The 23,997-nt window shown below is 44.1% G+C and overlaps 1 pseudogene; it reads left to right on the top strand.

Moving 5' to 3' along the window:
• The first annotated feature begins 6,397 nt into the window (after positions 1–6,397).
• On the top strand, positions 6,398–6,694 carry LOC105727226 (cystatin-B-like; annotated as a pseudogene).
• The last annotated feature ends 17,303 nt before the right edge of the window (positions 6,695–23,997 follow it).

Below are 23,997 nucleotides of genomic sequence, written 5' to 3'. Positions count from 1 at the left end.
AGGCCCACTGCCTTAATTTAAAAAAATGAAGATTTAAATCCATGTTCCCTTGCAGTGTATGCCAAGAGCATTTAATGAGCATCATTCACAGCCCTTCATTGGAGCAAAACCCCCTCTTTCACTTCTACATGTGGACAATGAGAAGCTGCAGATGCCCGTTATCAGAAAACTCACAACTACACCCAAAAGTAGAGATTTCTCATTCAACTGCTGTAGGTCTAGCATAGCCCCAGATTTTCACATATTATCCCTCAGAACAGGCAAAGGTGACTGTTTCAGCCTTTTGAGTTTTGGTCAGATCATCACAATTCTCTTCTGTAACTTTCCCATTTGCATGCCTCATTGGTCATTTCTAGTTTGCAGTCAAGTTGTTAGTTGTGGGATTTAGGGTAGGATTGTTGTGTTTATGTAAAGCCATTAGTCTCTTCCCAGATATTCTCTGCAAAGACAGTTATTCTCATATTCATGCAAAACGGAGGAAGGGAAGGGGTCACCATGAGCTGTGTCTACCAAGGAACATTCCATAAACAGACCACAAAGGAGGGAGAGAAAGCATAATTTTATATCAAATCTCTGCATTTGTTATTTCTCCTATTCTTAAAGTGTATTTTTACAAGTAATGTCAAGTACAATTTTCTACAGCATACTAATCTTTGTCTCATTTAAAGACAATGTAGCCAAGCAGGTTGATTTCAAAACACAAACTTGTTGCCTCTTCCCCATCTAGTCTCAAGGTGTTACCTGAAAGCAAACTACAGAAGCCTTTTCCCCCCATCTTAAAATAGACTCCGTGTCTCTCCCTTTCCCACCATATACTTCTTTTGGCATTTCACTATATGTTAGTCTCTAATTATGTGCTTACTTAGCAGTTCCAGGAGCTAATCTTTGGACAGACAGGCCAAGCCTGGAGAAGTGTTGAGAAACGTTAAGTTATTGAGAAATGCTCAGTGTATGATAGAATATATTTTCTGCTGGGAAGAACAATGGCAAGGAAAACCTAGCCACCACCCCCTCTTCCCTCAGTAGAAACTTACCTGGGCATTCTAAAGTGGCAGGACAATACATAAATATCATATACCAGTTAAAACAATTCCTTAAGTGCAGGACATCTGACCCCGCCTCTGTGGCTCCCTCGTGGGGAATACTTTTTAGTTTGTCTGATCAGTGGTAAGCGGGCACCAGCTGCCTATTTGGCATGTTTTGTGTTATGAGAAAATACCAAAAACCTGCTAGTAATAATAACTGTTCAGAGGGAGTAAATGCATGGGTCAGAGTCTGCTTGAGGCCTTCAGCCTGGAAGGCTGTCAGCCACTCAAGGCTCTCAGCTTGGAAGGCTGCTGGCCCCTTGAGTAGTCCCACTTTGTTGTTCTATCTGAGTGTCTGCTCAGTTCCTTCAGTGTCACCTGGGTGGGGATCTATATGGCCAAGCTGGTCTCAGTAGAGAAGCCCAGCTTTATAATTTTTTGTTATCTCAAGGCAGCTACTCAATCCCACCATTGTTGAGATGCAGCCCATGCTCCAGGTGCACTGAGACCTGAGATAGCCACTGGAATGAGACACAGACGCTTAACTCAGCACAACTCCTATATGCCCTCTCTATCAAGTTTCCCCTTCATCAGCCCTTGCCTTCTCCCGAGAAAGGCCATGTGGCTACTTTGCAATCTGGTTACTTCTCCGTGACTAGTTTTGGTTAATTAAAAAAACACTCTACCATACCTCACTCTTGCCACTGGAGTCTGCAAATGGCCAGTGGCTGATCTGTGTTTGGTTACAATGAGAGAGTGGTAACTAAAATCCTTCAACAACCAAGAGCAGCTGGGATGAAAGTGGGTGAGAGCAGCTGCATCAACACTACAAGGTGAAATAGGATTTGTCACTATTGCTCACTTGTCATTGTAGGAATGGTTTGAGCTTCAGTGCAGGGTTCCTTGAAAAAAAAAAAAAATCAAACAGCAATTAGAGAATGACTAAGTCTCATGAGAGGTTCATGCTTTGAAAACAGGTTGTAATTGATATACACCAATCTGGGGCGCTCACCTACCTAAGTACCAAGTAACAGCCAATGGCAAGAGCCAAGAAATGGGCAGGGCTTAAACCCTCAAGCCCCACCTATGTGTCTATGCAATGATCTTAAAGATGACAGCTCCTTGCTGCTCCCAATGGACCTAGGTGTCCTGATCCCATGAATGCCCAGGTGCTGTGTGAGTGGAGGAAACTAGAGAGCAGCTGCATTATCAACCCTGCCAATTAACATGAGCTGGTCTATTGGCAAGAGTAACTCAATGCTTAATATTTTACTTAGGACAACATTGCCTTGATACATGGGGAGGAAACTATAGGGAAGAAATCACTCATCTGTTTTGAATAATGGGTTCTGCATTATTTTCTAAGGTTAAGTAGTTTTATGTAGAAAATTAGAAATTTGGCAATCAGTATTTTGGCAGAAAGCTGCCAGGATTTGTAAATAACAGGCAATTTGAGACCATGATAAGACACTGGAAGAAGACACAGAAGGCTATGGCCCAGTTCATTTTCAAAGAGGTTTCAGAAATTAATTTCTTAGCTTCTACAGAAGATTCAAGTCCAAACGTGAAGACATTAGAAACTAAGTATACAATAAAAAAACCTCACCACAAAGTATTCTCAGGATTGGATAACTTCACTGAATGCTACCCACCAGTAAAAGTAGAAACAATCATCCATATTATTCTAGCCAATGTAAGTAGAAACATTCTCAAACTGCCCCCACCTTTCCTGTAGAATCAACTAAACTGATAGAGACCCCTGGACACATTCTCAACATCCTCCACCCAGATGCTAAACTGCTCCAACAGGACTCCCATTTCAGAGTGGACCAGGAGGCTCCTGATCAGGAGCTGTAGTTGGCACCACTGCTGGCAGAGGCAGGACACTAACCACCTGCACAGACACACACATGTCTTTTCACAAGCACCTATGAACCTCCTCCATCCTCTATGGGTAGCCACTGTTCTTGAAGTGGTCAGAGCCAAGAGAAGACACCAGCATGTATCAGTCTCAAGTGGGCTGAGACCTGGAAAGCCAGACCAGCAGCTGCTGTCACATCACAGGAGTGAGCTCTGTCATGCTTTTGCCCAGAGGAGCCAGGCAGGCCCAGCACCCACACACCATAGGCACGGGAATGCTTTCAGAATTGTTTCCTTTACAACCTGAGTCCTTCCTGCCTAGAGAAGGTGCCATTATTGACCGTGGAGCTGGAAGCTTCCTGCTCTTCTCATACCTTTGGAACAAATGAAACATCTCAGAAGCCTAGGGATACTGACCATGTATTCTACATTCAGTCCTTTACTTCCTCAGACTGAATTCCAAAGCACTGCCCTCATCACCACACATTTGTGGAAAAGTTATCATAGCAAACTATGACCCAGAAGACATTCCTGCTTCCAATAAGGTATCCCGTGACTCAGGAGAGATCATACTCTCCAACAGTCCAGAGGGGAAAGAACAGAGATGGAGCCTTTCACAGATGTTCCAAAGGACATTACCCTTGTCATTTTCCCACTATGACAAGATGAACAAAGCCAATAGACATAAATTCACCAGAACCCAGCCCTCCACAAAGAACACAACCAATACACCACACCTCAGAGCCAAGCTGGGAAACTTCACAGTGGGCTCCGCAGACATTCCAGGGAGGCACAAGAACAAACCATGAGCATCTCTTCACACATGTCTAGTGCAGGGCCTCTCCAAGTACCTCATCCCTCATGTACTATGCCAGAGTGGGAACACAAAGGTTCTGGGGTTTAATCAGAGGAAAGGCAGGAACATGAGACAAATCTATATACACAATTCCTTCATCAAGGAGGCCCCCTAGAAAGCAGCAGACCCATCTGAGAGTGGAAAAAGTTATGTTGGGTTCGTAGGTTTTATGAGATAGAGACAAGATCTACAGCAGGTATAACATATGTGATCAGCCATGGATGGGGCCCAAGCTCTGTCCCTTGGGTGAGGCACACAGAAAGATGAAAGCCCTGGCAACCATCTGGAGTAAAGAGGCTTGAGCTTCCACACAGCAGCATACGAGGCCTGGATACTTCCCTATAACCCATAGAGTTGACCTCGTTACTGACTTGAAAATTAGCACACTAGAGAAAAGGTGACAACTCAAGCTGGATGTGCCATACTCCACTTCTCACCATTTTTTCCAGGGCATGGCTGTGGGAGATCTATGTATTCTGTATGGTCATACTACTCTCGGTCCCCCACTGGGGAACTGAAGTCCATCCTCACCTCTACCTACATCTTCCAGCTCAACCCATCCCTACCTCAATACATGGTCATCTTGACTCAGATCATCTCTAGGTACAGTGAGCTGAGTTTTTCATGCAGGCAATGTTTTCACAGGTTAGTGGAAGCACACTATTAAATCAGACTAAAGGGAACTGGTAGAATTCACACCTGAGGCCACTACAAGACACTGCCCATGTACCAATCTAAGTGAGTGCCTCTACCTGAAAAGGAGGTGATGGTCAGTCAAGGGTTCATCTCATCCCTTGGTGACTGTTTGCTCTGATTCCTGGACATCGTGTGTAAGGACATCGTCAGTAACCTCAGGCCCTTCTTGGAGTATGACCATTTTTATGCAGACTTGAAAATGGATGGAATACTGTAAAATGAAATGCTGTCTCCAGAATCAAGGACCGAAGTCATTAGTGGAAAAGTTGCACAAGCAGCGAAGCTAAACAGAACATGCCCACTACAAGATATTGAGGTCCCAGGTAGGTATAAAAAACACCCTGCAAAGTCAAGTTGACCTAACTGACTGCAATGTTAAGAGCTATGTTTACATGAAATATTGCCACCGTCTACATTAAAACAACACTGCATAGAGAGGAAAAGAAAAATAGTTTTCCAGATACGAAGGGTTTTGTTTCTATTTCCATGCATCTCACAACAGTAATGTCCCCAGAATAAGACTAAGCTGAAAACATCAGACTCCCTTTTTCAAAGTGTTGACATCGCACACTGGGCTCATTTCTCTAAAGAAGGTAGACTCCCACAGAACTGGTTTCATGCTCACCAACATTACAGCCAGAGAAAGTGAGGCTTGAGGGGGGTTCTGACATGCAGCACTGCCAGTAAGGCTCCTGACTCACATTAGGCTGAATGGCAGCAGAGCCACCCTTCCCGCCACACACACCAAGTTTGTCTCATACAGAGCTTGAGCAATTTGTTTTCTCCGACATCGCTCTGCATTGTGTGAAACACACTCTCCACAACAGCACGAAGCATGACCTAGGAAAGAGTTAAGACCAGGAAGGCGGAAAGAATAGTTTCCATCATCCTAACACCCCTGTGCTCCTGCCCTTACCTGATAGTCAGTGAATCTCAGTGGGGTGACACTGGGAGACTGAAATAGATTCAAAATTCTGCTCTAGTCTCCAGACAGGCCCTGTCTGCCCAGAGAACATGCTGCTATCAGCCATGCTGTCCATGGCTCACCCTGTCTGCAGGAGGTACCTAAGGTGTCAATAAGGAAAGCTCAGGAGGCAGCTGGCTGCAACCTACCTGCCTTCAGCCTTGCACTTCCTATTTGAAGGTTCAAGCAGCAATATGCCCAAGTGTAGGAAACCATCCATCTGCTAGGGCACTATGGGTGACAGTCAACCCAGGTGGATGCCCCTTCATCCACAACCATGATCTCATACACTCTGGGTGAAGCACCTCCCCCAAAATGTATTCAGACAAACCCTAAACCCTTGAATCAAAACCCACAGATCAACAAGTGTCTCTCAAGTCACCACTATCTAAGGATGCTGGTCCAATGACTCGAAGACAAGGATTGGAAGATGATCCCCTGTAGACTATCATCTGAGAGCCCAGGTTGTTCCAGCCTTAGGGGAAGATCCAGGCTCACAAGTAACACTATCCATAGAGTCACCATTCAAAAGATGTTTCCAGAGATAAGCTGAAGCTCAAATTTAAAGAAAATCTGGATGGTGGACAACAATTAATCCCAAATGCTTTCTAGTAGAAATAAGCCCATTTTGGTGAATAAAGAGTAGGAGCATCAGGGAACCAAGACAACCTGTATCCTCACCATCAGAGGCTGGAAGAGGACTACAAAATCCAAGTACACCTCTCCAAGGGTAAAAGACGGCCTGGGAAGCTTTCCCTTGGAGGGTCAGTGCAGTGTCCAGTCCAGCCCTGCCCCTGATTAAACTTGTAGGGAATACCTTTTCTAGGTAAAAGGGGGAAAGCAGTGTGGATTCTTTATGTGCTCATAGTCATTGTGTCCCTATACACTTCTTTGTCTTTACATCTCCTCATGCATAGTTTCACCTAATAAAATATTTTTATAGCAAGGAAAAAAAAAAGTCCAGTCCCCTTGCCGGGTCCCTCTGTTGCAGCCAAAATGATGTGCGGGGCGCCCTCCACCATGCAGCCAGCCACTGCCGAGACTCAGAACATCGCTTATCAGGTGAGGTCCCAGCTTGAAGAAAAAGAAAACACCAAGTTCCCTGTGTTTAAAGCTGTGTCATTCAAGAGCCAGGTGGCTGCGGGGACAAACTACTTCATCAAGGTGCATGTTGGTGACGACAACTTTGTCCACTTGTAAGTATTCAAAAGTCTCCCTCACGAAAACCAGCCCTTGACCTTGTCTAACTACAAGACCAACAAAGCCAAGCATGATGAGCTGGCCTATTTCTGATCCTGACTTTGGACAGGGCCCTTCCACCATAAGGCTGATACTGGTGATTCTCCATCGACCAGAGCGTACACTTGGGATCATAAAATGAGCTTCATCTCCCGGCTGTGCCCCTCGGTGGAAGGGGCCAGTGCAGCAGCTTCTCTTGCATTTCTGTTCCTAAATTTCATCGTGTTGATTTTCCCCCCTCCCAATCAGGGATCTTAATTACTTTCAAAGTTTTTTTCAAAAAATATTTTTAAAATCTTTAAAATGTTTCAGACACATCCTAAGCTTCCTTCCGATTTAATCCATAGGTGATCCACCTGGAAGCCAGTGTTTCCCAGTCAGGCTTCACTACAGTCCGTGGGCTGAAGACTCGGAATATTGAGGACAGATTAATCATTTTTACAAAATATTCACATCGAGTATGCCAGTTTTAAGACATACAGGAGAAAGGTAGCTGCTAAGTTACATTCAGATCCCATTTAGAAGTGCAGCAATGAGCACAATGCTGGAAATCCATTAAGTGACATTACAACAGTCACATGAACAGAAACCTAAGACCTCAGCATTTATTTCACCCTAAGGTGGGCAGAAGAGACTTATTCCTCCTGATGTGTTTCCATTATATTTCCCATCATTTTTAGAATGGGATGAAACAGACAAGCTTGCCTGAAAGCTTTCCTCAGAATGAGGAGATGCGGTTTAGTGAAAAGCAGTATTCTGACACTTCAGGACCTCAAGAGAACAGAGCAGCCCACCCTGTGCCTGTTTGGGGAAAGCCTAGCGCTCTCCCCCTCTGATGAGGCTCTATGCTGGCTCGCTCTGTGCCGCCTTCTATCTCACCTATAAGACAAGTGCCTGATGACCACACTCCTGGGGCTGGTGAGAACGGGTTATCTTTAGCAACCAGAGAACTTGTCTACTGACAGGACCTTGGACAGCAGGTAACAGTGTTTACTGTCAACTCTGAACTTGTCTCTCAAGGACAGCTCAGGGCCTATGAATGGGAGAGCAGCTCATTAATGGATGTCCTGACCTACCAGACAGCTCTTAGAATGTACAACAAAAACACTCAGGAGAACACCTTGTGCTTCTCCTCAAATTCCTCTGGAGGGTCGCTCTTGGCCTCTCTGAGTAACAGCCACAAAGGGAGAGAAAGGGAAGGCTGCCCTTCAAAGGATTGTGTTCCTGAATGCCAGACACTAACATCTGCTTATACCCCATGACCAGGAAAAACAAAGTAGCCACTCGTGATGTAACTAAAAACGTCCACGGCCTTTATTAGTAACAACTGGCACATTTCAGAGTTGTTCAGGTACATCTTAGAGTAACTGACTTCCATTTTCAGGATGAAATGGAGTTTACCACAAGGCCGAGAGCAAACATTAATGACCTGGTCTCTGAATATTAGTAATATGAGGACACCACAGTCAAGGAGGAAGGATAGAGTTTGAGGAGTGGGCTGAGGAGCCAGTGGCCTAGGGCCTGTTACTGGGGGAGGGTACAAGCAGTATCAATTCTTTATTCACCTACAGTGTGTTCTAGGATTTCCGTGTGTGCATTCACTATTCTTGCCATGTATTAACTTCTATTAAAGCATTTTCATCATGAGTGAGAACAAGCAAGACACCATCCCAATCCCAGGCTTGGATGTGCCCCCAATCATGGACAAAGAATGTCCAGCAGATCAGGGTCAGAGAATGACTTAGGCTGCATCCAGCATGGGGGTCCAACAATACCACAGAAGTGGGCAAAGCCAAGCCAAACACGTCTGGCAGCAGCTTCCACTCTATGAAGCAATGTGACATTGGCAAGGCTCCCTCCCATTACAGGAGCTCAAGGCAGTGACAGAGAGAAGTCCTTTCCATAAAAGCATTAATAGTCCAATTAAAATGAGATACACACCTTTCCTGTGAGCTCAGAGGATGGAGAGAAGCATCCCTCACTCAACTGCATGTTCACAAAATACTTCACATCTCATTTCCCCTAATAGGTAGTGATGTGGGTGCCAATGAAAAGCAATAAGTGATGAACACTACAATTCTCACATGCATCTTAGAGCTGTTCAAGCCTATCTTTGAACAGTTTACTGTAGTTTTCAGCTACAAGGCATTCGTCCATTGGTACACAGTAAGGGTATTGGTGAAAAAGTTCGCTGAGGCTGAGAGCAACATGAATGAATGACCTGGTGTCTGGGTATCAATAGTACCAGGATGCCATGTCGAGAGACCAAAACTTTCTAACTTTCACGGCACTTGAGGAATGACAGTTGTGAATATCTTCCATAGTCATTTTAGAACAATCCATAATTTGAAGGGGACATCTGGCAAAATGATGTAAACCTATTTTAGATACTTGAGTACACAATCTCACGTGTTTTGAAGAAAGCATGACTTCAAATGAGGAAACCTTCAGTTCGAGTTAGCCTCAGTTGGCTATTGACTTACTCAGTTATTGCATTCATTATTCTCAATGCTTCAGGAGGCACTGAGCCCATCCTTCACCTAAAGAGACATCCAAGCAGTATGACATTTGATTGGAATAAATGGGCTGCCCAAGGCCACAACCTCAACCCTTCCAGTTCATTGTTTTTCATGCATAAACATCTCAGCAGAAGGCAATTAGCTCATCAGGAGGAGAAAAATTTCAGTGACCTGGTTTACGGAGGCGGGGGTAAATGCTCAGACCCTTGTAGTCAACAGAGGAATACCTCCACATTTTTCCTATTCTCAGCTCTCTGCTTCTATTGTCACAAACTCACTGCTCAATATCACAGGTTATTTTACTGGCATTGGTAACATCTTTTCACATATCCAGTCTTTTAAAGGCATCAGTTCCACATGTGTGAATGCTCTTAGGAACCATGTCTTAACCCATTTGTAACAAACTCATACCTACAAGACCAGGGGAAAAAGCCATGAGTCATTAGCAAATATTTAAACAGTCCTCAAGGAAAGGGAACTGAAACCTCTTGAATATTCCACTCAACATACACAAGAGATTGTAGAGATTTGACCCATATTTTGTCTTCATATTCCATTGTTTACATCTGAACAAAGAAAGATGTCTCCCAGGAAACCTCCATCAGAGTGCCAAGATCTTAGTTAAAAGGCAGCAGTAAACTAGCTACATCATTGCAGGAAAGAAGATGACAGTGTTTCTGTCTGGGCAGGCATAGATGCCTCTAGGAAGAGGTTGTTTTCCAGCTACCTGAGCCACTTTCCATTTCTTCTGCATGGAAGATGTTGGAAGGCTGTACAATTGGGTATGAGGGAATGGGTGCTCTGTAGGAACCAACATGCATCCCCACTGAACCGTCCTTGACCCATTTACCAAACCCAGCACTACCTTAATGGGCGAGTACTCTGCTGGAAAGTCCCACCCCACCACCACTCTCATCTTACACAGACACCTTCAAGGAGGTTCCTAAGTCGCATTTCTCCTCCGATGTCCTTTTCCCAGAGCGGGGGACTCAGCCATAAAGACAGTGGAAGAGGAAGGGAGGTTTACCTCCTTTTTAAGGGCATGATCCCAAAGGTTATATGTCACTTTCACTCATAACCTATGGAACAGAATCAAATTAGATAACTACAGCTAAGCAAAATAGATAGTTCTGTCTACTCAAGTTGAATCCTGAGCAACTAACAGGACTGACTTCAGGGTAGGTTCAATAATGGCCTCCTCTGAGACCGTCTCTGAAGATCAGCTATCTGGACCAACGTTGTCTGGGTCAGGCATCTCCAGACAGTTTAAAAGGCAGCTCAAGCAGAACTCTGAGGATGGCCACACCCCCCACACCTGCCATTCCCTCCTTGTGGACCTCCCAATATTGAATTCATTACTCAGAGCCAGGCTGCAGTGCTCCAGGGGTAAAAATCATAACCATAGTTTTAGCCTCACTGAGGGATTTCTGTGCTTATAAGAGGCAGTTGTGTTCACTTCCCAAAACTGCCTTCAGCAAAGAGGTAGTTTACCTTATCAACTTCCCCCTATTCAAAGTCAGAAAGGTAGAAACATCACAAGCTGTCTCTGAATAAGAACGAGCTCTAGAGACATACAGCTGTTTATGCACATCAACCCAAACCTAAGGATATAGTGGAAATACCTGAAGAGACAGTGATAAAGACACAATCATCCTTCAAAAATTAAACAGCAGGTAGAGTGATCAAGATTCTTTGCTGGGTCAACTGGAATCAGACTGAGTCTTAGGCCCATCTGTGTACATCCTTGTAAAATCCAGTTTTAGCAAAGAATCCTAACTCTGCTTTGCAAACTTCCTCTTCACTTTTGGTATCTCATCAGGGTCTACTGACCCAATACTACTACTTAGCTATTAATTCCCATTTGCCTGTGCTGTTTTCAGATTTGAGTCCAGTTATTCTCATACTGTAAAATCCAGTTGCAGCGGTCCCCTTACCTATCCCAGTGGTCATGTATGAAGTGTTCTTACTGTGTTTTCACAAGCACCACTGAATAATGTAGCCTCCCTAATAAAGAAAGTGGCAGACAGTGGCCAACTAGAGAATATTAAGTGATAAAACAGTTGGAATATTCAGCTTAAGATATAGTACTTATTAAAATATGAATAGAGCTGTATCACTTTAAAAGTATTTTACAGACACTTTAAAGACAAGTTTAAAGGTTATACTAAAACTTAATACAGTGTAGTAGTTTCTAATAGTGTGAGATGTGGTGGTAGAGATGACTGCCCCTTTCATGAGAAAACTCTAGTCCTGGGACTTACTGATGTTCAGAAATGGTTACAGTAGAAATGAACCACAGTAATCGTAAATAACCCCTGAAAAAGGGTAGCAGGAAATATAAATGGTTCAAATTCTGATGTCATGTATGTTAGCCCTTGGATTCTCCAGGATGAGCTGAGGTCATCTCACTGCTCCCGAGTCCCAGGTGCTCCACATCTGCAGAAACAGAAAGGACCAGTCCTGCCCTCTCCATGTTTGACAGGAAGCACCTGCTGCTCTGAACACTCCCCCAGTATGACATTGGGACTGTGCTTTGAGGAAAACTCAGGCTTCTGACCTTTTTAGCCTTTAAGGGACACAGTCTGTAGTGTATCACCTAAGCCTGGGTGTTTGCCACGGCAACTGACAAACCGATTTTGTTTTGGTACAAAAGCAGTGGGTTAATGAAAATTCAAGAGCTTGGGATCTCTCTCTCCTGCTCCATGTCCTCCACCTCAGGAGCTCCCAGTGATTTTTATCACAGACTCTGTTGCCCTGTCATCTGCAGGTTCCGGGAGACACATAGCTAAGTTGCCAGGACATCCTGGACGCTGGGAAATGACATATTGGTTATCAGCAAATCAGATGCTGGTATTGAGAAGAGTCAGGAATGATTCCTGCCCTCTGAATTCTGTGATTTGTGAAGTAATTTGTTTTCCAAGGACAAGAAGAACCCATCCCAATAAGGCAGTGCAAGAACCTGCAAAGCAAAATGCATCTGTGGTCCACAGCAGGAAGGAATCACCTGATTTGATGTTCAAATAGGAGTTGCTCCAATTTCCTGATACTTGAGTGAAGAACATGTAAGGTGGTCTGGAGGCTCAAACTGATAGGAACTGTAGATATTCAGGGACATGGCCACAGAATTCTCTTGGATTGGAAATATCTGAATCCTGCTCAGCAGGCTTGGTATAGCAACATAATGATAGAGAACTATAAAAATGTTCTCTAGGTCTTTCTGTCTCCAAGGAGTACCTGGTGACCTCCTTGGAGGAAAGGAAAGGGCCCTGGAACATGAAGAGTGAGGAGACAGCCATAAAGCCAGTTCTGGGATGCATTTGCAGGACACACAGGTTTGTTCCATGGGTGAATGTGTGCCATGGTGGTCTGGTGCACCTATCCACCCATCGTCTAGGTGTTGGGCCCCACATGCATTCATTATTTGTCCTAATGCTCTCCTTTTCCCAAATCCCTGATGGTGACCCAGGGCCCCAGTCAATAATGTCCGTATGATCCACATCCAATATGTCTTCCCTTGGTAAGACTGAACAGCTCCACCAGAAACATCAGGTGGTAAGAATTCTCATCTGGATCACCCCAAACTCTTTATGACCCCCCCATATGGACACACAAACAACACATGTTGGGCAAGCAGGACTCAGGATGACCTTGGTCATATACAGCAGTGGCCCGATCATGGGAATTATCAAACCATAGAAGCAGGCAAAGTCAAAGTCAAGCAAACCTGGGAGCAGCTTCCATTAGGAACTAGCCATGGCATGGGTGATGCTGGGGTGGGTGGTGCTATCACAAACTCTTACAATAAAGTTATAGGAACATGTATCTCTTAGGGCTAGCAGCCTGGACTACCTGCATAAAATTCTTGATGTCCTAGTTAGGGGAGGATTCTCACAAGACACATGTTGGGTGCTAAGTTCATTTCAGTAGCACAGAACAGGGAGCCTGTAACCAAAGGCATGAGCAAGCAGCTATATCAAAATGGGAAGGAAAATTTAAGTGCTGACTGCTAACTGAGGAGTTTGGGTCAAAGAGGAGGTCCTCCAACAATCTAAGATGAGGGAGGGAAAACAAAAATTAGTCCCACTGGGGAATCATGCTTTAAAATATGGTTGTGGTAGAAATTCATGGTTGTCATTCAAACTAGAGGATAACCTCTATATGCTGACATGAACTATTAAGTGTACAGGGTTCCCTACAAAGGAGCATTCACTTTCAAACTTGAGTGTCAAAATACCGTGTTTACCAGTCACAGCAGCAGAGTCAAGGTCAAGATCCTGAAAGACCAGATGCCACTCAAGCCTCTGCCTCACAACCCAAAGCAGACAGAACTGATGTCCCCACCTTACTGACAAGGCAATTGGCTTTCTCAGGTTGAATCATGAGGACTCATCCGTCCCCAAGTTGCAGGAATTCAGGCTCCTCTCTGCCATCCTTCCTCAGCATGGACAACTCCAGTCTTCTCCTGAAGCAGACTGCACTAGGAAGGTTAACTAAAGGCAGCCAGACAAATCCACGTAGAAAAAGATGTGTATCTCATGTTTTGGGTGTATGCACACAATCCTCATGTTGCTACACCCTTGTAGGACATCTCACGTACAACTTGAGGTGCAAAGGGAAAAGCTTCACTGGCCTACGGCTGCTGAGTGGAGGCAAGAGGACAGTAGAGCAGTGCACGCTTTATGCAGCAATTCTGCAAGGTGGCACCCTGCAGTGGTGCAGGCCACTTATGGCAAATTCGAACAAAACCTTTCAAAAGAGATGCAATCAAGACCCATCCCTTCAACGGGCAAATGACAAGACTGCAGCCACTGTCATCAAACAGTATATGCAAACAACATTTTGTCAGTACCATCTAAAATTCTTTATTTGAACAATGCTCCTACTTCCAACATCAACACTAAATGGACAGTGGGAAGCTGCCAAGGCCCTAGGGCTGCAGCTCTAGCTGCTTTGCACCAAGATGACAAAGCATGTACATAGGCTCCTGTCCAGGGCTAAGCATGCCTCAACTGCCAGCTCAGAGCAAGCCTCATCTGGTAAAATTTACCAATAGACTCGGGAGCAGAGCATTTAACTGTCGGAGGTTAATGGTAGCCTCAAAAGATTTTACATAGTAATCCCTAGAACAGGCAGAGGTAAGGATGTAAGCCTCAAGAACTTACGAGCATCACTCATGCTTGCTATTTGTCTTGTTAGCACTCTCCAGTTACAAGTTCTCAGCTGTGAGATTCAGGGTGGGATTGTTATGCCCATGTGAAGAAGATACTGGTCTCATTCCAAATACCGTTCTGCAAAGAGACAGTTATTCTCTCATATTCATAGAACATGGAAAAAGAAAGCGCTCATCATGAGCTGTGTCTGAAGATTCCAGGAACAGAATAGCTAAGTCATAAATCCCTAAATCTATTTAGTGGAAGACCCCAGTAAGACAATGGTAACGTTACCAAGGCACTTCAGTAAGAACAAGTCATGGAAAAGTGGGTGAGAGCAGCTAAATGGACACTGCAAAGAAAAAAAGTGATTCATCACTAGTGCTAACTTGTCATTGTAGGAGTGGTTTAGGCTATAAGAAAGTGCTCCTTGAATAATCTGAAAAGGCAGTGAGAATTGGAAGTCTCAAGTGCAGCCCATGCTTTAAGAGGTATAGTTGGTACACCACTACTTTGGGTACTCACCTACCTAGTTGCTAAGCAACAGCCAATGGTAAGAGCCAGAAAATGGACAGTTTAGACTGAGGCCTCAATGATGCATTTACAGGATGATCCAAAACAAAGCACTCTCATGAGTCCCCAGATGCCATGTGAGTGGAGCCAACAGTGAGGACCAGCCATGTTCTGAGGCCAGCAGCAATCCGCTCCCACAATGAACTCCTTGATTGGGATAATAGACAGTGGTTTTGGAAGAGTGACTTAATGCTTTTTCCTAGAAAATCACCTCTAGGATAAATTAATAAATGTGATCAGGACATCTTCGCTTTAGTAAGAGGGAAGGAAACCTTAGTGGAGAAAACATCCATTTAGCAATCTCTAATGAGCTTTGCAAATGGAGTGCTGTGATTGAAAACGTTTAGGAAGATCAAAGTTTTTTTGTAGAAAAATGTAGAAATTTGAGGATCAGCATTATAAAAGTTGGAGGATAAGGGATCACAAGATATTCAAGATTATAGAACAGCAAAGCAAAACACTGGAAGAGTCAGCTGTCAGTGAAACACATAGGTGACATGATCTGGCTTTTATTTCATAAAATGATTTGACTAACCTCCACAGAACTGCCACGTACACATATAAAGTCATTAGGAACTAAGTGTACAACTAAAACTTATCTGCAAGGTATTCTTTGGGCCCAGAAAACTGTTTACTTGATTATATCCACCAAAAGGTAGAAATACAATCACATCCAAATTATTCCATCTAACAAAGATGGGAGAACTCAATTTTTATCTTCCATGAAGAGCCCACTACATTGACCCAGGCCACTAGAAGCATTTGCAACATCCTCATTCTATACCACTGATGCTGCTTCACACTTCACAGGGGACCATGAGGTCCCTGCAACTCATGAGCTGTGGTCAGCACAGATGCAAGAGGCAGGACATTTCTCTCAGGCACATGCCCCCACAGTCAACCTTTCCACAGAGGGCTCTGAACCTCCTCAACCCTGCCCCTAGTGGCAGCCATTGTTCTGGCTCTGATCACTTCACCGGAAAACATCTGCAAGTACAAATCTGAAAGGCTAAGACCTGGGAAGCAAGGCCAGCAGCTACTTCCACGTCACAGCTGTGGTTCACGTGGTTTTTGCCCTGGAGGGACCAGGCAGACCAAACATTCAGACAACATGGTGGAAACGATTTCAGAATCATGCCCCTCCGATTGAATACCGAGTACCTTCTGCCAGAGAAGCTGCTATGTTGATCATGAAGCTAGAAGTATCTCTTTTTGGGCACTTATGGTAATAATGCAATGTCCTATCATGAAATATGGTGCAATTATTAGTGATTCATTCTGGAAACATTTCTCTTATCATTAGGGGAAGTTTCTAAGTTATGGCACTATCCATCAAGTTTTCAGGAAAGTTCCCAGGGCACATTTAATCTGTCACTATGTGAAAATACCCACCCATTGCAAGGTGTACTAAGATTTTAGTCCATGTTCTGGACAGTTCAAAGGGACAGAAAGATTCATTCACTAGGGTGCCTAGCCGAGTGCCCAAGTTGTTTCCCTACTCTGGGGTTTACCAATTCAACAGAGCCAGAAACATTAAACTCACCTGAACCCATGCACAGACAGGACCTAACAACCCTACACCACATTGTCAGCCAGGCAGGAAAGAATTCACTTTGAGCTCTGAAGACATTCCAGATAGTGGCCAACATTAGCAGACAAGACATTAAAAAGGAGTTGGAAGGACAAACCATGTGCATCAGGCTGCCTAGGCCCATTCCTGGGCACCATGCAGACTCAGTTTACAGGTGGCCTTCTCATCAGCTTTACTAGAAGATGGTTCATCCAAGAGGAAATCTCAAAATGTAACTCACTTTCTCTAACCAACCTATTACCAAATGGAGATTGCCAGTAAAGCTGAGAACCATCAGGACACTGAGATGAAGACACACCTGTAGTCAGGAGAAAGAAGGTACATGCCTGCACTGACCTCATTGACTCCTTATAGACTTCAGGCATAAAGCAAGATGGGTCCCTCCCCACCTTCACTGTCAAAGACCAGATCTCATGCAATAGCCCCATTCTGTAGCTATGGGGCAAGTGGCTCTTCCCAGATGATCTTGTTACACAATAGCCTCTGGTGTTGAAATAGAAAAAACTTGGGTACAGATATGAGCAGAGAAGCAAAGTTACTCAACCAGAACTTTATTTTTTATTTTATTTTTTTTGAGACAAAGTCTTGCTCTGTCACCCAGGCTGGAGTGCAGAGGCACCATCTTGACTCACTGCAACCTCTGCACCTCCCGAGTTCAAGCGATTCTCCTGCCTCAGCCTCCCAAGTAACTGGGACTACTGGCACCTGCCACCACGCCCAGCTAATTTTTTGTATTGTTAGTAGAGACAGGGTTTCACTATGTTAGCCAAAATGGTCTCAATCTCCCGACCTTGTGATCTGGCTGCCTCAGCCTCCCATAGTGCAGGGATTACAGGCATCAGCCACTGCATCCAGCCTCACCAGAACTTTAAACTTGAGATGTCAGATGCTTTGGAAGTGGAAATCACATCAATAAAGCCCAAAATGTCATCACTGGAAATTGGTAGGAGATAGTTATAAGCTGATGAATGTGCACATCAGATCCCCACACCTTCCTAGTATGACCTAGTACAACCAGGCCTTCCTAGTACAACCCAAGTGGTTGTGGGCAATTGGTCTGCTGCCACAGATGTCAGGTGAAGGTACTCATCACAAACTATGTATGTAAGCAGGAGACCACTCACTGGTGGTGGTCCCAGTGACATGTGGATGTGGCTGCCACAAAGGCATTGACCACTTCTCAGGAGGTGGACCCTAACACATGTACCACCACTGTCACATTGACAGCCTCATCTGGTAGACAAAGGTACTGAAGACAAGCTGCTTTCGCTATGGTACAAAATTTTTCTATCACCTAAAAGGTGTAAACTACAACAGACTCATTGCTGAGAACAAAGTAGCCCCACCAAGTCTAATGATTGAATCCTCACCAGCTTTACCCCCAAGAGAAACTAAGATGCCCAAGTCCTCAGACTTCACAGCGGCCAATGAGGTCCGATTGTCATGTAGTTTGTAGTAAGTGCAGCATGAAAGGTTTGCAACTTCTGGCAACTCTACTGACCGAAAGTTCATCACAAAACTAGCCCCAAATTTATTCTTATAGCCATGCCCCGCAGGACTTCTTAGCCTTTCTCCCCAGAAAAACAAAGGCTAATGACTGGACAATATGAATAGCTGCTTGTCCCACCTAGAACACTTCACTGGCTCAAAGTTTGGGCCAAAGCTTGGCTCATCTGACAGTGCCACTGCAGACTAATGATTTCAGAATTCTACCCCATGTCTCCAGCTGCCACCTGTCCACCCACAGAAGGTGCAGTGTTGCCCATGGGAGCACTCTATTTTTAGTGGTTCCTAAGCCGTCCAATGAAGATGTAAAGAGGGTGTCTTGCTGTGGTACAAAATTTTATATCACCTAAAGGTATAAACTACAATGGACTCATTGCTGAAGACGAAGTAGCCCCACCAAGTCTGATGATTGAATCCTCACCAGCTTTACTCCCAAGAGAAACTAACATACCTAAATCTTCAGGCTTCACAGCGGGTCAGTGAGGTCCAGAGCTCTAGTCTCCTAGTATTTAGGTCTTAGCATCCTCAGGGCAATTTTAAGAGTAGCAGAGATGTCATAGCTTCAGAGGACATCCAGGTTCAGTACGTAATGACCTTCAACACAAATGGAGGTCACTTTAGCCAGTTAGAAAAGCCAAATATTTCTCAATAGAGCCTATCAGTTTATAAGCTTGGGCAAGAAAGTCACTACAAGAACTCACAGGACCAGGTAGTCACCTAAGGTGCACAATCATTTTTAGAAAACTTATAGAGCAAGAAGGAAATTAAGTTCAAGGTAGAGTTGATCACACCTCAAAGACAAAGCAGCAGATGGTGGCCAGACCAAGAACATGAAGTCAAACATCCATGAAAGCATTCAGCTTAAGATATGGAACCCAGTAGCAATGAGCGTCCCCCCACCTCTGCCCACACTGTGGTCTCTAAACACCCTTTTCATACCAAAGGGAAGGGACTGGGTTCTTTCAAAAATGCCCGATTCTGGGTCCAGGGCAGAAAATGGTACAGGATGAACTTCAGACACTGTACTGTAGCACAAGTCAAGGAAGTTTTAAAGGCAACTAAGGTTGTGTCAAAAAAGGAGTCAACCCGGGGAAACTTGCTACATGAGATGATCTGGGATACCGGAAATTGGAAGGACAGGCGGATTATAACTGTAAAGGACTGAAACAAATATTTACACCCACGATTCATAAACATGTTTTTAAAACTCATTAATTACCTTAACTAGGCACTATGGTTTGAATGTGCTCCCCCCAAGAGTTCCTGTGTTGGAAACTTAATCCTCAATGCAACAGTGTTGAGAGACGGGGCCTTTTGAGGTGCTGTGGTCATAAGGGATTCTGGCTGCCCTCAAGGGTGGCGTCCAGGCTTCTGGTGGAAGGATGAGTTCAGTCCCCCTTCATGCACTCTCCAGGCCTTCCACCCTCCACCCTCACCATACATGGCCTCAACTGTGCACCTCCCAGCCTCCAGACTGTAAGAAACAAATCTGTTCCTTATGAATTATCCAGTCTCAGGTAGTGTTATAGCAACACAAAACAGACATTAGAGAATCAACTCATTAAAGGCTGGTAAAGAAAAAAAAAAAAGATGGTACTTGTTAAAATGAAATAAATGGGTTAAGTATAGCTGAAGACAAGGAAAAAAGTTCCTATACGTAAAAGCAGAGGAGGGAAGGCTAACATGTGGAGGAACAAGGGGCTGATGTGTTAAGTCACTCGCTCCTCTCATTTTAGCACTATAGAGAAAGAAACAAGACTCCCAGGCATTTTGATTCAGGATACCACCCCACAGTCATGGACCTGTGGTTTACAAAGGTTCTCTTCCACTGAAACAGCTCATCTATCTTGAAAGATAAGCAATGGGACCTGCTGATGACATAGTAGGTCTGTCTCTGGAAATCAGTGTGGCTTGCAGAAGGCAATGAAACAGTTCCTTTCTGTTAGACTTTTAAAATAATTTCCATTAGTATAATCTATCATCCCTACTAACTGGAACGTAGGCATTGATGCAGAATTCTTTGGAGTTCAGGACTTCATAATTTCTGAGGACTTACACATACCAGAAATATCCAGTGTTGAATTCCTGAGTCAATCTTGAAGTGACTTCAGATGCTCAAAAGGACAGGCAGTGCTAAATTTTATTTTCATTTGTAGACAAATCATTCATCCAGTAGGACTTAGGGATCAAGACTCTAGTAGAACAATTTCAGATGGAACTCATGGCTTTCAATGGGGGGGGGGGTAGCACATGAGGCAACCACCCAAAGTTAGAATGACATGAAACATCTGTCAGTCATCTGTCCCATGATTGTCAGGAAGCTACAAGGCTATACGCCATCCTTCTGCAGCATAAAGTATCAAGGAGATTTTCTAGTTGGGCATATCCCTCAATTCACCAAACTCACCACAGGAAGGAAAAGCAGGGATGTTTCCCAAAGAGGATAAATTTGTGTCAACCTTCTGGAAACCGTGTTTGAAGCTCAACCAATGATCAGGGCAGAGGGGAAATGCTTTTGTCAGACATTGGAACTGCCAGTGGGTCAGATCTATACACATAATTCATGTTGCTGGGTCCTTAACCTCAGGTTTTCACCACTCAAATGGAGCCCACAGAAGACTGAAATCTTGAGATTCAGAACCATGGATGTGGGAGCCAAAGGCAGAGACCATGGTAACCCATGTCCACCATCAATGGTACTCATGAAATCCACATCCATGAAATCTCCCTAGGGGAGAAAATCTCCACCAGAACACATAGGTGGTGACAAATCTCAGTAGACCATCCTAGTCTCTGGATTTAAAATGACTTCCGGCACATAATCGCCAGATTTATTAGGGTTGAAATGAAGGAGAAAATACTAAGGGCAGCCAGAGAGAAAGGTCAGGTTACCCATAAAGGGAAACCTATCAGACTTACAGCAGATCTCTCAGCAGAAACCCTACAAGCTAGAAAAGAGTGGGGACCAATATTTAACATCCTTAAAGAAAAGAACTTTCAACCCAGAATTTCCTATCCAGCCAAACTAAGCTTTATGAGCGAAGGAAAAATTAAATCTTTTGCGAACAAACAAGTACTTAGAGAGTTCACCACCACCAGGCCTGCTTTACAAGAGTTTCTGAAAGAAGCACTATACATATAAAGGAACAACCAATATCAACCTTTCCAAAAATATATCAAAAAGAAAGAACATTAACACAATGAAAGATTTACATCAACTAATGGGCAAAACAGCCAGCTAGCATCAAATACCAGTATTAAATTTATATATATTCTAATTGGATAAAAAGCCAAAACCCATCGGTATGCTGCATCCAGACTCATCTTACATGCAACAATACACAAAGACTCAAAACAAAGAGAAGGAGGAAGATTTACCAACCAAACAGAGAGTAAAAATAAATAAACAAAAAGCAGGAAATGCAATTCTCGCCTCTGATAAAGTAGACTTTAAAGCAACAAAGATCAAAAGAGGCAAAGAAGGACATTACATAATGGCAAAAGGATTCATGTAACAAGAAGAGCTAACGATTCTATAGATCAACGAGACAGAAAATTAACAAGGACATTCAGGACTTGAACTCAGACCCGGAACAAGTAAACTTAATAAACATTTATAGAACTCTCCACTTCAAATACACAAAACATACATTACCACCTCACACTTATTCCAAAAGTGACTACATAATTGGAAGTAAATCACTCCTCAGTAATCGCATAGCATATCATAGGTTTAAATGAAATATTGGTTGGCTGTTTGTTATTTTCTTCCCTTATTTTTTCCTGACTACATCATTAAGTATAATTATCGATATAAAAGAGGTTTTCAAAACTCATTACTAAATTGCATTCTAGCCTGGGCAAGAAAGCAATACTCCCACTCTCTCTCTTTTTCTCTTTCTTTTTCCTCCTCTTCTTTATTCTTTTCTTTCTAAAAAAAAAAAAAAAAAAAAAAAAAAGATAAAATGACTTCCATATGTGTCCATAATCAACGAGTCTGTCAAAGGTCAAAGCATGACCTAGTTTGTAACAGTGGCCCAGATGGCAGTGATCAAATGGCAGAAATAGGCAAAGCCCAGGCCAGCATGAGTGGCAGCTGCTTCCACTAGAGGAAGCAGTGAGACATTGGCTAAGCTTCCTCAAATCATGAGCAAGAAAGTGGTGTCAGGAGAGAATAACGTCTTTCATCAACAGGGCATTAATGGTCCAAGTAAGACAAGGTACACATACTTCTTACCAGCTCTGAGAATGGTGAGAAGCATCCCTTATACAACTACACAAAGTATTTCAAGTCCCATTTCTCCATAAAAAAAGAGTGGGTCATGTGGCAATGAAAAGCAAGAGGCAGTGGATATTACTCACAGTGTAAAGAGCAGAAGCTTCTAGCCTCCGAATAAGAGGATAGAAATATGAGGTAGGAAGGTTTCTGCACTACTCTCAAGGTCCAGAAAGTCAGTTGGCTGGGCCTTAGGTCCTGCTCCCTGAGGCAAGGAGCTCCAGTACTGAGACACTGGGGCTGCCTCAAGGCCTGTCCTCTGGGCTTGGAACCAAATGTAACTCCTCTGGCTCTCCCACACACTGTGGAGAGAAGGAATGGGGGGAAAGCTGCCCTCAGCAACAGGACACTAGCATAGCCTGGCTCCTTCGGGTATAGTGGTTGTTTAAATGGTATCAATGGAGCTTGAACCAGCAGCAAGGGTTTTGTATTCTAAGCCTTGGAGTTTTATGGCTCTAGCTACATCTCACTTGAAATAGAGTTCAGCCATTTGTCTGTCAGCACCAGGCATCGTATCACAGCCAACTCAGATTCTTCTAAGGAAAGCAACACTGTTTTCTTGCCAAGGAGCAAGGAACAGTGGTCAGTGTGCAAAGTGGAAGGAGCTCAGGTGGCTGCCTCAAGGCAAGAGGCTGCAAGTGCAGTGTTGTGTTCAGACTTAATGGACATGAGGTTAAAAAGGCATTTATATTGGAACACTGATGCTGCATCTGATGGGGGAGGAGCTTCAGCTAGATTTCTTGAATCATGTTTCCTGTACAATACACAACTTTTCTCAGAAGACACTCCTGAGGTTTACCTTCTGTAACATCAGAAAGTCCTGCTCAGTGGATTTTAGCATCATGCTCATGGCTACAAGTTTCATGAGCACTATAGCACCCAAGTACCCACTATGCATGTGGGCTGCAGTAATATCAGATCATTCATTTCCAAATTGGCCACAGTGGGGTCTCAGCACTACCTTCTGTGACAATGTATGCATGTGACAGTCTGGTTCCTGGATGCCTGTTCCCAACATGGGTGTTCTTTGCGTTATGCTTTTACGTTCAACTCCTTCAGCCCTCTGAAGGTTTCCTCTCCCAGGGAGAGAGGTCAACATCCATGCTTCATGTCCACATGATCAGCATCTTCCTGTGGACAGGAGGATGATTAAGGATGCAACTCCAAGTCACAGCCAATCTGCCGCCTTACCTTCACAGCCCTACCCAGTAGTTCTAGCCATCTCAGCCCAGCGAGCTGGTCACAGCCCAAAACCCCTGTACCAGCACACAAGGAAAGTCACTGAGATTTGGGACCCAGGAGAAAAATGTGTTAGGCCTCATGGACAGATTCATGCTACTCATGGGAGACACAAGCCCACGTAGTGGCACGTTCTGCTTGGATCGGGTCAGGATCCATCAGAACTGTTTCAGGATAAAAGGCACAGAGACATTGCAGTCAAGATCTTCCAAGTTGTCAACCCAACCCCCAGAGCAGTTCCAGGCCTTCAGAAAGGAGGTGGCTGTCCTGAGCAGCGTAGGGCATGTGAACATTCTGCTTTTGTTGGGGTCCATGACACAGGACAACCCAGCATTGTGACTCAGTGGTGTAGAGGCAGCCGCTATAGCTACCTGCATGTCCAGGAGACCAAATTTCAGACGTTCTATTTAATTGACATTGCCTGGCAGGCAGCTAGGGAAGGGACTAGTTGCACACAGAGATCATCCAGAGAGACATAAAATTCAACAATATGTTTCTCCATG

The sequence above is a fragment of the Aotus nancymaae genome, unplaced genomic scaffold, assembly GCF_030222135.1.
Source record: "Aotus nancymaae isolate 86718 unplaced genomic scaffold, 86718_ANA_hifiasm-v0.15.2.pri h1tg000006l, whole genome shotgun sequence".
NCBI classification, from domain to species: domain Eukaryota; kingdom Metazoa; phylum Chordata; class Mammalia; order Primates; family Aotidae; genus Aotus; species Aotus nancymaae.
Note: the sequence above shows the minus strand (reverse complement) of the source record. Positions and strands in the feature narration are given on the sequence as shown.